Source organism: Hypanus sabinus, unplaced genomic scaffold, assembly GCF_030144855.1.
Source record: "Hypanus sabinus isolate sHypSab1 unplaced genomic scaffold, sHypSab1.hap1 scaffold_757, whole genome shotgun sequence".
Classification (NCBI taxonomy): Eukaryota; Metazoa; Chordata; class Chondrichthyes; order Myliobatiformes; family Dasyatidae; genus Hypanus; species Hypanus sabinus.
Window position 1 is genome coordinate 159113 of NW_026781608.1, and position 12338 is coordinate 171450.

Below are 12338 nucleotides of genomic sequence, written 5' to 3' on the forward strand. Positions count from 1 at the left end.
TGAATTTTTGTATTATTTCAGGTTCTTGTCGCAATCATAGAAAATTTCAACACAGAAACAGGCCCTTTGGGCCATCTAGTTTGTGCTGAACTATTTAAACAGCCCACTCCCACACCCCTACCATCCAGGTATCTACACAAACCTCTTAAACGTTAAAATCGAGCTCGCATGCACCACTTGTGCTGGCTGCTCATTCCACAGCCGGATGACCCTCTATGTGAAGAAGTTCCTCTCATGCTCCCCTTAACATTTCACCTTTCACCCATAACCCATGGCCTCTGGTTGTAGTCCCACCCAATCTCAGTGGAGAAAGCCAGCTTGCATTAACACTATGTGTGCCTCTCTATCACAATCAAATCTCCCCTCAATCTTCTACATTCCCAAGAATAATGCCCTGATTTGTTCAATCTTTCCTTATAATCCAAGTCCTCCAGACATGGCAACATCCTTGTGTATTTTCTCTGAAATCTCTGAACTTCTTTTACATCTTTCCTGTAGGTAGGTGACCAAAACTGCACATAATACTCCAAATAAGGCCTCACCAATGTCTTCTACAAGTCAACATAACATCCATCTATTGTTGTCACTACTGTGGTTCATGAAGGGCAATGGGCTAAAATATTTCCTTCCATCCCTATCTAACTGTGATACCACTTTCAGTGAATTAAGGACTTGTATTCCCAGGTCCCTTTCTTCTACAACACTCCTCCGTGCCCGACCAGTCACTGTGAAAGACCTCCCTTGGTAGGTCAGACCAAAGTGCCACGACTCACACTGGTCTGCATTAAATTCCATTTTCCATTTCTCAAACCATTTTCCCACCTGGCCCAGATCACACTGCAAGCCATGAAAGTCTTCTTGCAGCTGCTAAACCCCCAGTCTTGTTGTCATCCACAAATTTTCTGATTCAGTTAACCACACTATCATCCAGATTACAGATATAGATGACAAACAACAACAGATCCAGCACTGATCCCTTTGGCACACAACTAATCACAGGATTACAGTTATAGAGGCAACCATCTGCTACTACACTGTGGCTTCTCCCAAAGACAGTGTCTCATCCAATCTACTGTCTCATCTAGAATGCTGAGTGACTGAACCTTCTTGACCAACCTCCCATATGAGACTTTATCAAGTGCCTTGCTAAAGTCCATGTAGACAACATCTACTGCCTTGCCTTCATCCACTTCCCTGATAACTTCCTCGAGAGACTCTGAAAGATTGGCTAGAGCCATACTGTCTATCCTTTATCAGTCCACATCTATCCAAATACTTACAGTATATACTTGGTTCCTGCACCCACATTCCAATAACTTTCCCAGTTCTGATGTCAAGCTCACCAATGGATAACTTCCTAGTTTATTTTACAGCCTTTCTTGAACAGCAGAACAACATTGTCTGTCCTCCAATCCTCCAGTACCTCACCTGTCACTAAGGATGATTTAAATATCTGTGCTTGGACCCCAATAATTTCTGCACTTGTCTTCCGCAGGGTCCAAGTGAACAACTTGTCAGGCCCTGGGGATTGATCCACACTAATTTGCCTCAAGACAGCAAACCCCTCCACCTCTGTAATCTGTACAGCGTCCATGAAGTTAATGCGGCTTTGCCTCACTTCTCTAGACTCTGTGTCCATCTCTTGAGTAAATACGGATGCAAAAAAAATCTCCCCAAGTCTAGGCTATCCTTCATGTGGATTACCATTTTGATCTTCCAGAGGATTAATTTTTTTTCCCTTGCAATCTTTTTTGCTCTTAACATATCTGCAGAATCCCTGAGGATTCTCCTTCACCTTGTCTGCTGGGGCAACCTCATGCCTTCTTTTATTTCTTTCATAAGTGTTCACTTGAATTTCCTGTATTTCATAAGTACCCCATTTGCTCCTATCTGCCTGTACCTGGTATGCACCTCCTTTTTATTGATCTGGGAGAGGAAAGCCAAAGAGGTGATAGATCTGCATGGAGGGAGGTGGGGGTAAGGAGTGTTAAACTAAAGTTGCAGGGGGAATGGGAGCCTGAATAACAGAACAGATGGTGGTGGGGTTGTGGAGAAAGATGTTGTTCAGGCCTCAGACAAATTTCAGGAATGAAAAAGTTGAGCATGGTGCAGTGAATATGCTGAGCCCTGTATATTTCAATACAGGGAGCAGTGCAGGAAAGGTGGATGAGTTCAGTGCATGGATCAACACCTAGAATCAACACTAGGACCTGGCAACTGTGGATTGGGACAGGCTGCTTTATGGCAAAGGTGTGCTTGGTAAATGGGAGGCTTCAAAGCAAAATTTTGAAAGTAGTAAGCGGGTATGTCAGAATAAAAGGTAAAGATAGAAACTGTAGGGAAACTTGGATTGCACGAGATATTGAGACCCTGGTAAAGCACAAAATGGAATTGCATAACAGGGATAGGCAGTCAGTTTCTTATGGAGTATAAGAAATGCAAGAGAACACATAAGAAATCAATCAGGATGGCTAAAAGATGGCATGAGGTTGCTGACACAGAAAAGGTGAAGGATAATCCTCAGGGATTCTAGTGATAGATTAAGAGCAAAAGGATTGCAAGGCACAAAGTTGGTCCTCTGGAAGACCGGAATGGCAATCCACGTGTGGAACCAAAGCAGATGGGGGAGATCTTAAATATTTTTCCATCTCTCTTAACTCAGGAGATGGACAAAGGGTCTTTGGAGTGTGGAAACTCGGCATTAACCATTTCAACCCTGGGGGAAAAAACACTCCTCTGGCCACTCACATGCTCAATACCCCTCATCATTTTATACACCAAAAAATGTCTCTAAATATAAACAAGGAAATTATACATTGCACAATCTACTTTCCACGATTCAGTACATTTACACAGACAGGTGTGTAAAAAGGGCCCAACGAATATCAGCAACAAAAAGGCCCAATTCACCAGAACCACAAACTGTTCCTGCTGCTATCATCCAGGACACGGTACCACAGCAAAAGGGCCAACAGGCTTCGGGACATCATCTTCTACCAGGCCATCAGACTGATTAATTCATGCTGATACAATTGCATTTCGATGTTATATTGACTGTCCTATGTACAAACTATCTATTATAAATTACTATAAATTACACATTGCACATTTAGATGATGTAAGGTAAATATTTCTACTCCTCATGTTTATGAAATATGTATCTAATAAAGTCAATTCAATTCACCCTCTCCACTATCTGTTCTGTCATTCTGGCTCCCATTCCCCCTACAACTTATTTTAACCACATCACCCCCTCCCCTGCTCACTACCACTAGCAAGTCTTACCACTAGGATATTCGTCCCCTCTTGTTCTGTTCCTCTAACTAACGAATCCCCTATCAGTCTTTTGACTTTCCTCTGCCAGGTAATTCCCCCCACAGCTTCTGAAGTGGTCCACCTGTTGTTGGGTGAAATGGCCACAAGAGTACTCTGCGATGCCTATTTAACCTCATTCCCCTTCCTGACTCTCACCCAGTTTCCTGTGTCCTGCACCTTGGGAGTAGCTCACCTCCCTTCATGTCATATCTATCACCCCCTCCAACTGCTGGATGATATGGAATTCACCCATTTCAAGCAGCTCATTGAAGTGCAGGGTTACAAGTTGCAGCTGGATGCACATCTTGTAGGGGAGGGCATCAGGGACACTGCAGGTCTCCCCTCCTTCCCTCGAATACCCCTCTACTTTGTAATAACCAGTGTGCAGATAAATCTTGTACTGTGTATTTTTTATCCAGTGACAAGATGTGCACAGTGAATTTTATATAGAGAGGTATTCATTTTCACGGCTAGCAAATCACTGTCAATAGGAACTTTGATCTCCTCTGGGTTTGATCGAGTTCATCTGCACTCTCACACAACCTATGTAGCAGGCCTGTAACAGGAAATGCAGGAGTTTCTCACCAAAGCTTTTACACATTGTCCATATGTGCTTTGCTTGCTAAATTACACTTTAAGAAGTCAGATTTCCAAATATCACTCCACTTCTTCCCACTTGCAAATTCTCCAGCAACTTTTGCATCACCAAAATGCAAACAGGCATCACTAGTTTCTGTGTTCTACATAAATATTCCCCCTGAACCCGTCCCCAATGACTGACGGTGGTGAACTCAGTGAATGAAATCCCAATGAATATGAAGGGATGGGCAGTAGTCTGTCTCACTGGAGTCTGGCACATTTGTGATGTGAAAGCTACTTGTTGCCCAGGGCAAAGGTGTTTGATATCATAATGTACCCAGAGAGAATGGGACAAAACATGTTCTCACCGGTAGAAAAGTGCAGAACGAGAGGAGGTAGAGGAAGCAACACACACAAAATACTGGAGGAACTCAGCAGGCCAGGCAGCATCTACGGAAAAGAGTACTAATGCTGAGTTCCTCCGGCATTTTGTGTGTGTTGCTTGGAATTCCAGCATCTGCAGATTTTCTCTTGTTTGTGTTGGAGGGAGAACAAAGGTGATTTTCTCAACTGCTGATGTAAAAGATTTTGCTCCCTTTCTCCGAGTTCCTAATCCTTGGATTTAGATAGCTGGAGCTCAGCTCTGTCTGAGAGATCCATCGGTTCCCATTCCCGCATCAGCCGGAAGCTCCCCGGGGCCCGTGTACGGATCGTGGAGCTGAGAGAGAGGGAAGAGGGCAGGACTGTCCCGGGATTGCTGCCCACGGTGTCCGAAATTCAGAGGAATTATCCTGAAGTCGGTATTTAAGATAAAAACACAATTAATCGCTCTTACCTGCAACCGACATTTTCAAAGCCTTCTGTGCACTGCGCGCATGCGTGAAACTCAGGGACGTCCTCAGCCTGACGCCTGCGCATTTCATCGGCGCTTCAGCGAATTGCCCTATGGGTAATCACGGTGCCATTAAACATTTCTGCAAGCACCGGTTCAATGTCCATACCTCATTTTTTTTATCTTGGGTATAGAAAAAATCTGCAGCTGTTTTAATGCAGAAAGCGGCTCCCATAAGCAATATACTCAATATCAACGTGTATCTAATGCCAAAGTAAAATGCAGATATAAAACATAGGAGATTCTGCAGTTGCTGGAAATACTGAGAAAACATTTTCTAAGTATTCCTCTCCAAAATTTCTGCCTTATCTGTTGATTTCCACCTGTGTTTTGCAGAAATTAACCACCTTTTTTTTTCGATCAACCAGTTTCCAAATGCTTCTAATCTTTCACTTTTAACCACATCGTGCTGGTCTTATTCGTCCTCCTCCTCTGGACACCATCTCTCTCTGGAGCCCCTGAATCAAGCTGGCAACTCTTTTGTGTTGATCTGATCATCGACACGCAGTGCAGAACGGATGTGTGACTGTCACTTCGTATCATCCATATGTGTGGATTTGCTGGAGTATCCTGTGGTATCACTTTTGTTGGCCCTTACCTGGAATCGGGGTGTTCTGTGGTAATCACTTGAAGACGATATTCCTGTGACTGTCACCTGGTGATATTTCTAAGTGGATTTCGGAGCTAATCGACGGATAAGATCTTCGGCGACTGTTATTTCGTTTACCCAGCGTGGAATGTGTGTGGAATTCTTCGTAATTGCCTTCTCTCTACATTCCCTTTATTAGTAACTACGCTATACAACAATATAAATGCAGATATATCAAACAGGTTAGCAATGATTGTGTGTGTGTGTGTGTGTGTGTGTGTGTGTGTGTGTGTGTGTGTGTGTGTGTAAATAGGAAAGCCAAGCTTCTTCACGCCTCGGGGTGAATGGATACCGTCTTCCGGTGATGAGTGAAGTTCGGTTCAGTTCGTGGGATTGAGTCGGGGAGTGATGGAGAGAGAGAGAGGGAGAGTTTTGAGTCTTCAGGTAAGCTGACGCCGTCGATAGTCCCTTCGTCCTCCGAAATCCTTTGGAAGTCACCGACTGTGACCACTATAAATGGGACCGTTCTTCAGTGGTGGAGTTATTAACCCAGGCGAGCGATGGACACACGAATAACTCCCCACCGGTCACAGCCTTTTCACACTGCGAGAGCCACTGATTGATGCTCCGGATCGATCTTCCAAAGCCCAACTTTTTCTGTGGACACAACAAAGCTCATTCAGTGTCCAAAACCATGTGTCTGGAGGTCTATCAGCGGACCTCCTACTTATCTCATCGTGCTGAGCCCCAGCTGTCCATCAAACAGTTCCTCCCTTCTCTCTCTGTAAGAACACAGAAGCTGACAGTGTCCTTGTAAAAGTGTCAACAAGCTTGCAGAGAAACCATAACATCGTCTCCGAGCAGTCTTCCTCTCTAACTCTCTCTCTCTCTCTCTCTCTCACTCTCTGTCCACCTTCCCTCCCTCCCTCTCTCTGTGTCCGGTGTTGAACATCTCCCTCTCTCTTTTCAAAAATACAGTTCATAAGGGTAATTCAGGACCCCGTCACTATAATAATGAAGAGAGTGGTTTTAACATCGAAACCAGACTCCGTTAGTGATCTATTGCTGCTGGCACGTAACAATTGCAACAACCCAGCTGTCTGAGGCACAATCCTTTAAAATTGGTGAAAATGACCCAAAACGTTGAAAAGAGCGGGTAAGAAGGAGTTTAACCAACTTCGTCCGGAGCCCTGAACAACGTCACAACCACAGTGAGCTCATCGTCTTGTTCAGCCCGGAGACAATCATGCAGGAAATTCATGCAGGTGTATAAGATGATGAGAGGCATTGGTCGTGTGGATAGTCAGAGGCTTTTTCCCAGGGCAGAAACGGCTAACACGAGGGTGAATAGGTTTAAGCTGCTTGGAAGTAGGTATAGAGGACATGTCAGAGCTAAGTTTTTTAAACAAAGAGTGGCGTGTGTGTGGAATGCACCGCCAGCGACGGTAGTAGAGCCGGATACAAAAAGGTCTGTTAAGATAGGTACATGGAGCTTAGGAAAATAGATGGCTATGCGGTAGGGTAATTCTAAGCAATTTCTAGAGTAAGTTACATGGTCGGTACAACATTGTGGGACAAAGTATCGATAATATGTTGTAGATTTCTGTGATTCTATGACATTCAAGGGAAATCTCCTATCCCACGGAGTGGTGACTAGATGCAACCTGTCATCTCAGGGAGAGTGAGAGGGAAACGGCGGGGTAGATTTTCATATACTGATATGGAACAGAAACATGGGCAGGGACCAGCTGGGCTGAGTGGCCTCTCAAGCGAGACACGGGATTTGATACAGGATTTATCTTTCACGGGATTTATCTTTCACAGATCCACAATATTAAACACCAGTCTAGTTTAAGGCTAACATCAGCAGAACGGACTCCTCCAATGCTCAGTGACCAGGGTTCAGTCCTGGGTGCGATGAGCAGCCGCAAGAACTGCAGAATCTGACAGTAACAGTCCCTCATGAACCCGCAGCTGCCTTCAGTCACCGTGATGGTTAAACATTTAACACGGAGCTGATTTGAACTTCCTCCCTGATGTGAAGTTTCTGGTGTTGCAGCAGCTGGGATGATTGAGTAAAACTCATTGCTCACTCCGGACAGAAATGTGGCCTCTATTTATTGCGAACTCACCGGAGCATCACAAGGTGGGTTAACTGAATGAGTCTCTTCACACACACGGAGCAGGTGAACGGCCGCTTCCCAGTGCGAAGCTGTTTGTGTATCTGCGATGGCCGACTGAATCCCTTCCAAAATGAGAGCCAGTGAATGACGTCACAGTGCTATAACGTCATGGCGATGTATCCAATCAGATCACGGACATGGACACGTGATCGGGCTCTCCTTGTCGCGAGTGGGGCGCTGTCTTCTCCAACATCTCCGCCTCCACATTCAAGGACCGGCGGCATTCAAGCGATGGTGACCTGACAGATACAGCAGACTAACGTGTTTGTGAGTCCCATAGACAATTCCTTTGCCTTTTCTACACTGTTAAAAGCTTACAAAGCACGTTGGAGGGTGAAGGACAACATTTCAACTTAGGTAATTTTACTCTCCATGGTGCCTTCTGAAAAAAACTGTCACAGCTCAGAACAAGTTGGAGGAACAAGACTTCATCTTCTAACAGGCTACAGTTCCGGCATCAGGAACAATATCAAACTCTCCGCTTCCCTCTCTGTATCAAAATGGATCATTCCTCCCCTTCATCACTCTGTGACTTGGCTCAGTTTGTCTGTCTCCTTCGCATTCTGAGCATGCGCCACACACCCACTGAGATCACATTTTATTCACACGGCTGTGACTAGAGACTTTCTGATTATTATGTCCCTCCCGGCATTTGACGGTTGTAAACTCCGAGTCAGCAATGGTATTGACCCTCAGGAGTAGGTGATTAGGCTTTTTCGTTGGAGATCGATAAACTGCCGGTAGTGTGTGTCTGGATGAGTGGGTCATTTTCAGACTGGAAGGAGGTAGCGTTTGGAATACCCCAGAGATCAGTCCCTGACCACAGTTGTTCACAGTTTAATGTCCTGGCGGAGGCAGCGAGATGTGAGATGTCCCAGTCTGCTGGTGACGCAGAAAGAGTGGAGTTGAGGGAGGGGAGGCTATTCACATGCAATTTTGTAGCTTTGCAATCAGTACATAGTGCACTGTAGGGCTGCAGTGGCTGGTTCCAATCTGCTAATTAGATTTGCTGACCACAGTACATTGATCCGCCGGATCCCAAATAATAACGAGGCAGCCGACAGAGAAGAAGTCATCACCCCGACATGGTCATGTCAAGAAAACAACCTCTCCCTCATTGTAACGAAAACAAAGGAGCTGGTTGTGGATTACAGGAGGAATGGAGACAGGGAACAAATTCAACATTTCCAAGTCTGTTATTGACACAAATGCACATTTTAGTATTGATCATGACACAATGTATTTTAAATATCGTTAATGACATAAAACATATTTACAGATTGTTACGGACAGAGAATCGTATAACTTCTGTTCCGCGTATTTTCTGAATGTACTTGCCTGTGATGCTGCAACAAGTCAGTGTTTCTCTGTCCCTGTACCTTCCCGTACTTGAGCACTTGGCAATAAATTCAACAGGACCTGAGAAATCTCAGTGAGATTTGATTAGTGATGATCATCTTGGCAGCTCGGTAGGTCGAATGTATGAGACAGTACACTGTTAAATGCAAAACCCTGAGCAGTGTCGATGATCAGAGGGATCTTAGACTCCAAGTTCATCGCTCCCTGAAAGAGACTGCACAGATTGATCGGGTGGATAAGAAGGCAAATGACATGGTTGTCTTTATTAGTTGAAGCATTGAGTTCAAAAGTCGGAAAGTTGTGTTGCGGCTGTTACGAGCGTTTGGTCGTACTGTGTTTCTTTAAGAGCGCCGGCGTGAGGAGGCGGGGACTATGACGTCAGTCACAGGCTGACAGCGCTGACTGTGGACTGAACCATAAGAGAGAGAGAGAGAGAGAGAGAGAGAGAGAGAGAGAGAGAGAGAGAGAGAGAGAGAGAGAGAGAGAGAGAGAGAGAGAGAGAGAGAGAGAGAGAGAGAGAGAGAGAGACTGACTGACTGACTGACTGACTGACTGACTGGAAAAGCTGATCGCTTCAGTAGTCGCACCTGAGGCTTGGAACTCTCCTCTGCCCACAAGAGTGGGTTGATCATCGGTACACGGAACCACAACGAATGTGTGTGGCTGTCACTTCGTATAATCCATAGGAGTGGATTGTGGAATATCTTGTGTTAACCCTTGCCTGGGCATGTTGTGTGGCAACCTCTGGAAGACGGTATTCCTGTGACAGGTCACTTTCGCTGATAACTCGTATGCGGATTCAACGGATAAGAACTTCGTCGACGGTTATTTTGAAGAAACGGCCGTTTCTCTACGTTTCACCCTGGATCACAAATATCTCTCTCCCATCATTTATTCCGTGGATTACTGAACTTTCCTACTTTACCATCTCAAGACTCAAGCTTTGTTCCCTCAGGCTCGATAGTCTGGGAGTTATATTTACACATCTATAACACTGCTAACTTTGCTTTATTTCGTCAAATTACTATGTTATAAGTAGATACTAATAAAGAGAATGGGTTTAACATCAAAACCAGACTGCACCGTGAACTCTATTGCTGGTGGTTCGTTTCTATAACGTTACAGTTCGTAACACAGTTTTATAAAACTAGTTAGACCACATCTGGAGTGTTTCATACAGTTCTGGCCGCCCCCATTCTCGGAAGGATGTCGGGGCTTTGGAGAGGGCGCAGAAGAGGTTTACCAGGACACCTTTGTAAATGGTTCTATTACCGGTATCTATAACTTGTTGATTGAGTCTAGACAAGACTTCTTTGATAAAATAAAAAGAGCTTGGGTAGATGACGTAAATTGTCAGATTTCTGATGATAGATGGAATAAAATTCTTAAACGGGTTAATAAATCATCTTTCTGTGCTCGTCATTCTCTTCTACAATTTAAAGTGGTTCATAGAGCTTACGATTCTGAACAGAAGCTCTCCAGTTTTTACCCGAATGTTTCTCCACTTTGTAATAAATGCAACTCTGCTGATGCCTCTTTAATTCATATCATTTGGTTTGGCCCTACAATTGAAAAGATTTGGCGGGAAGTATTCCATACCTTTTCACAACTTTTTTGGGTCCAATTTGACCCAAATCCCCTTACTGCCTTGTTTGGTATACCTATCATTTTAACTAAATTTTTTTTCGATCAAATTGACTCTCTTATTTCTTCCTTTATTTGGAACAATAAGAGACCAAGAATTAATAAGTATAATTTACAAAGATCTAAACAAGATGGTGGACTTGCACTTCCTAATTTAAGACTGTACTTATTGGGCTGTGAATATTAGACAATTATGTTTTTGGTTATATTGGCTTGATAAGAAACAAAAATCATTATGGGTTGATTTGGAATTAAAAGCTGTTAAACAATTTCATTTAACTTCAATTTTAGCAGCTCCATTACCTTTACAGCTCTCCAAAATTCCAAATTTAAATCTTTACCCGGTTATTAAACTATTCCTACGGATTTGGGTTCAGTTTCGTATTTTTTTTAAATTTGAAACAATTTAGTTGTCTAGTTTTTTATATCGAAACTTTTCATTTATACCTTCAACAACTGACCCCATTTTTCTCCTATGGAACAATAAAGGGATCCATTCTTTTAGAGATTTATTTTGTGATGGTCGATTGATGACCTTTGAAGGGCTAATTGACAAAATTTCTCTCGCTCATACACATTTTTTGGAATATGTTCAGTTTCGACATTTTTTACAACAATGCTTACCTAAGTTTCCATATTTACAAGAATCTGATTTGTTAGATACCATTTTGAAATTGAATCCCTTAGAGAAAGTTTCCATTGGCAGAATGTATAACTTATTTTTGTTACAAATGAGAACATATCACTAAAGATTAAACAAGATTGGGAGAGAGAACTTCATATGATCTTTGTTAATGAAGATTGGCTTCGAGTTTTGAAAAACGGAAATTGTTCTTCTATATTCCATTGTTTAATTCAATTTAACATTGTTCACCGTTATTATTTAACAAAGGAGAAACTATCTAAAATATTTCCTAGTATAGACAAATGCTGTGATATATATAAAACTGAAGTAGCTACTTTGTCACATATGTTCTGGCATGTTCATCATTAAAATCGTTTTGGAAGTCTTTATTTCCAACAAGATCTAAAGCTCTGAAAATGAATTTACAACCTAATAGACTGACTGTTCTATTTGGTATAGTTCCACATCATATTCAGGGTATTTTCATCTTCAGATCAACATGTAATTGCATTTGTTACACTATTGACAAGAAGAGCTATTTTATTAAGATACAAAGATACTTCTTCCCTTGCATTAATTGAATGGTTTTCTCAAGGAATCTTATGTCTTAGTTTGAAAAAAAATAGGAGAACTTTTGATCCTCGATTCGATTTTGAGAGAAGATAGAGTTCTTTGCCAAATATTATCATTTAATTTGTAATATGCTATATGGTTTCCTTCCAATTTATTTTATTATAAATATGAAATGGCGGTTGATGATTCTATTTTATATTTAGATGATGGTTAAACGTATTGCTCCGGGGGGTTGATTCCTAATGGGTTTTTTCCCTTTTTTGTTGTTCGTGGGTCCCCCCTAGTTAGATGGGGTTCTTTATTTCCTTCCTTTTCCTATATATAATTTCCATTTTTATATTTTACGATTAGTTTTTTCCTTCAACTTTATTAATTATATACATATTAATCTATTGAAGTCTTGTTTCATTCTGTAGCTGTAGAAGATTATGTACTAGTAAAAAAAATTCTAAAAATGAAAAATGAAAATGACAAGACAACAATGTAACAAAGCATTATAGCTGCAGAGAAAGTGCAGTGCAGATAGACATATGGTGCAGGGTCACGTCGAGTTACATTGTGAGGCCGAGTCCATTTTAT

At 42.5% G+C, this 12338-nt stretch overlaps 2 protein-coding genes across 2 annotated transcripts in view; one reads left to right on the forward strand and one right to left on the reverse strand.

Annotated features, from left to right (window-relative positions):
* Window positions 1-4798, reverse strand: part of LOC132390072 (gastrula zinc finger protein XlCGF26.1-like) — a 29051-nt gene extending 24253 nt beyond the window's left edge. Inside the window, exon 1 of the mRNA XM_059962660.1 lies at window positions 4730-4798. The gene's annotated coding sequence lies outside the window, so the exon portion shown is untranslated. The remainder of the gene's footprint in view (window positions 1-4729) is intronic.
* LOC132390069 (zinc finger protein 850-like) overlaps window positions 1-12338 on the forward strand; it is a 104580-nt gene that overhangs the window by 69002 nt on the left and 23240 nt on the right. The gene's annotated exons all lie outside the window — the stretch shown is intronic.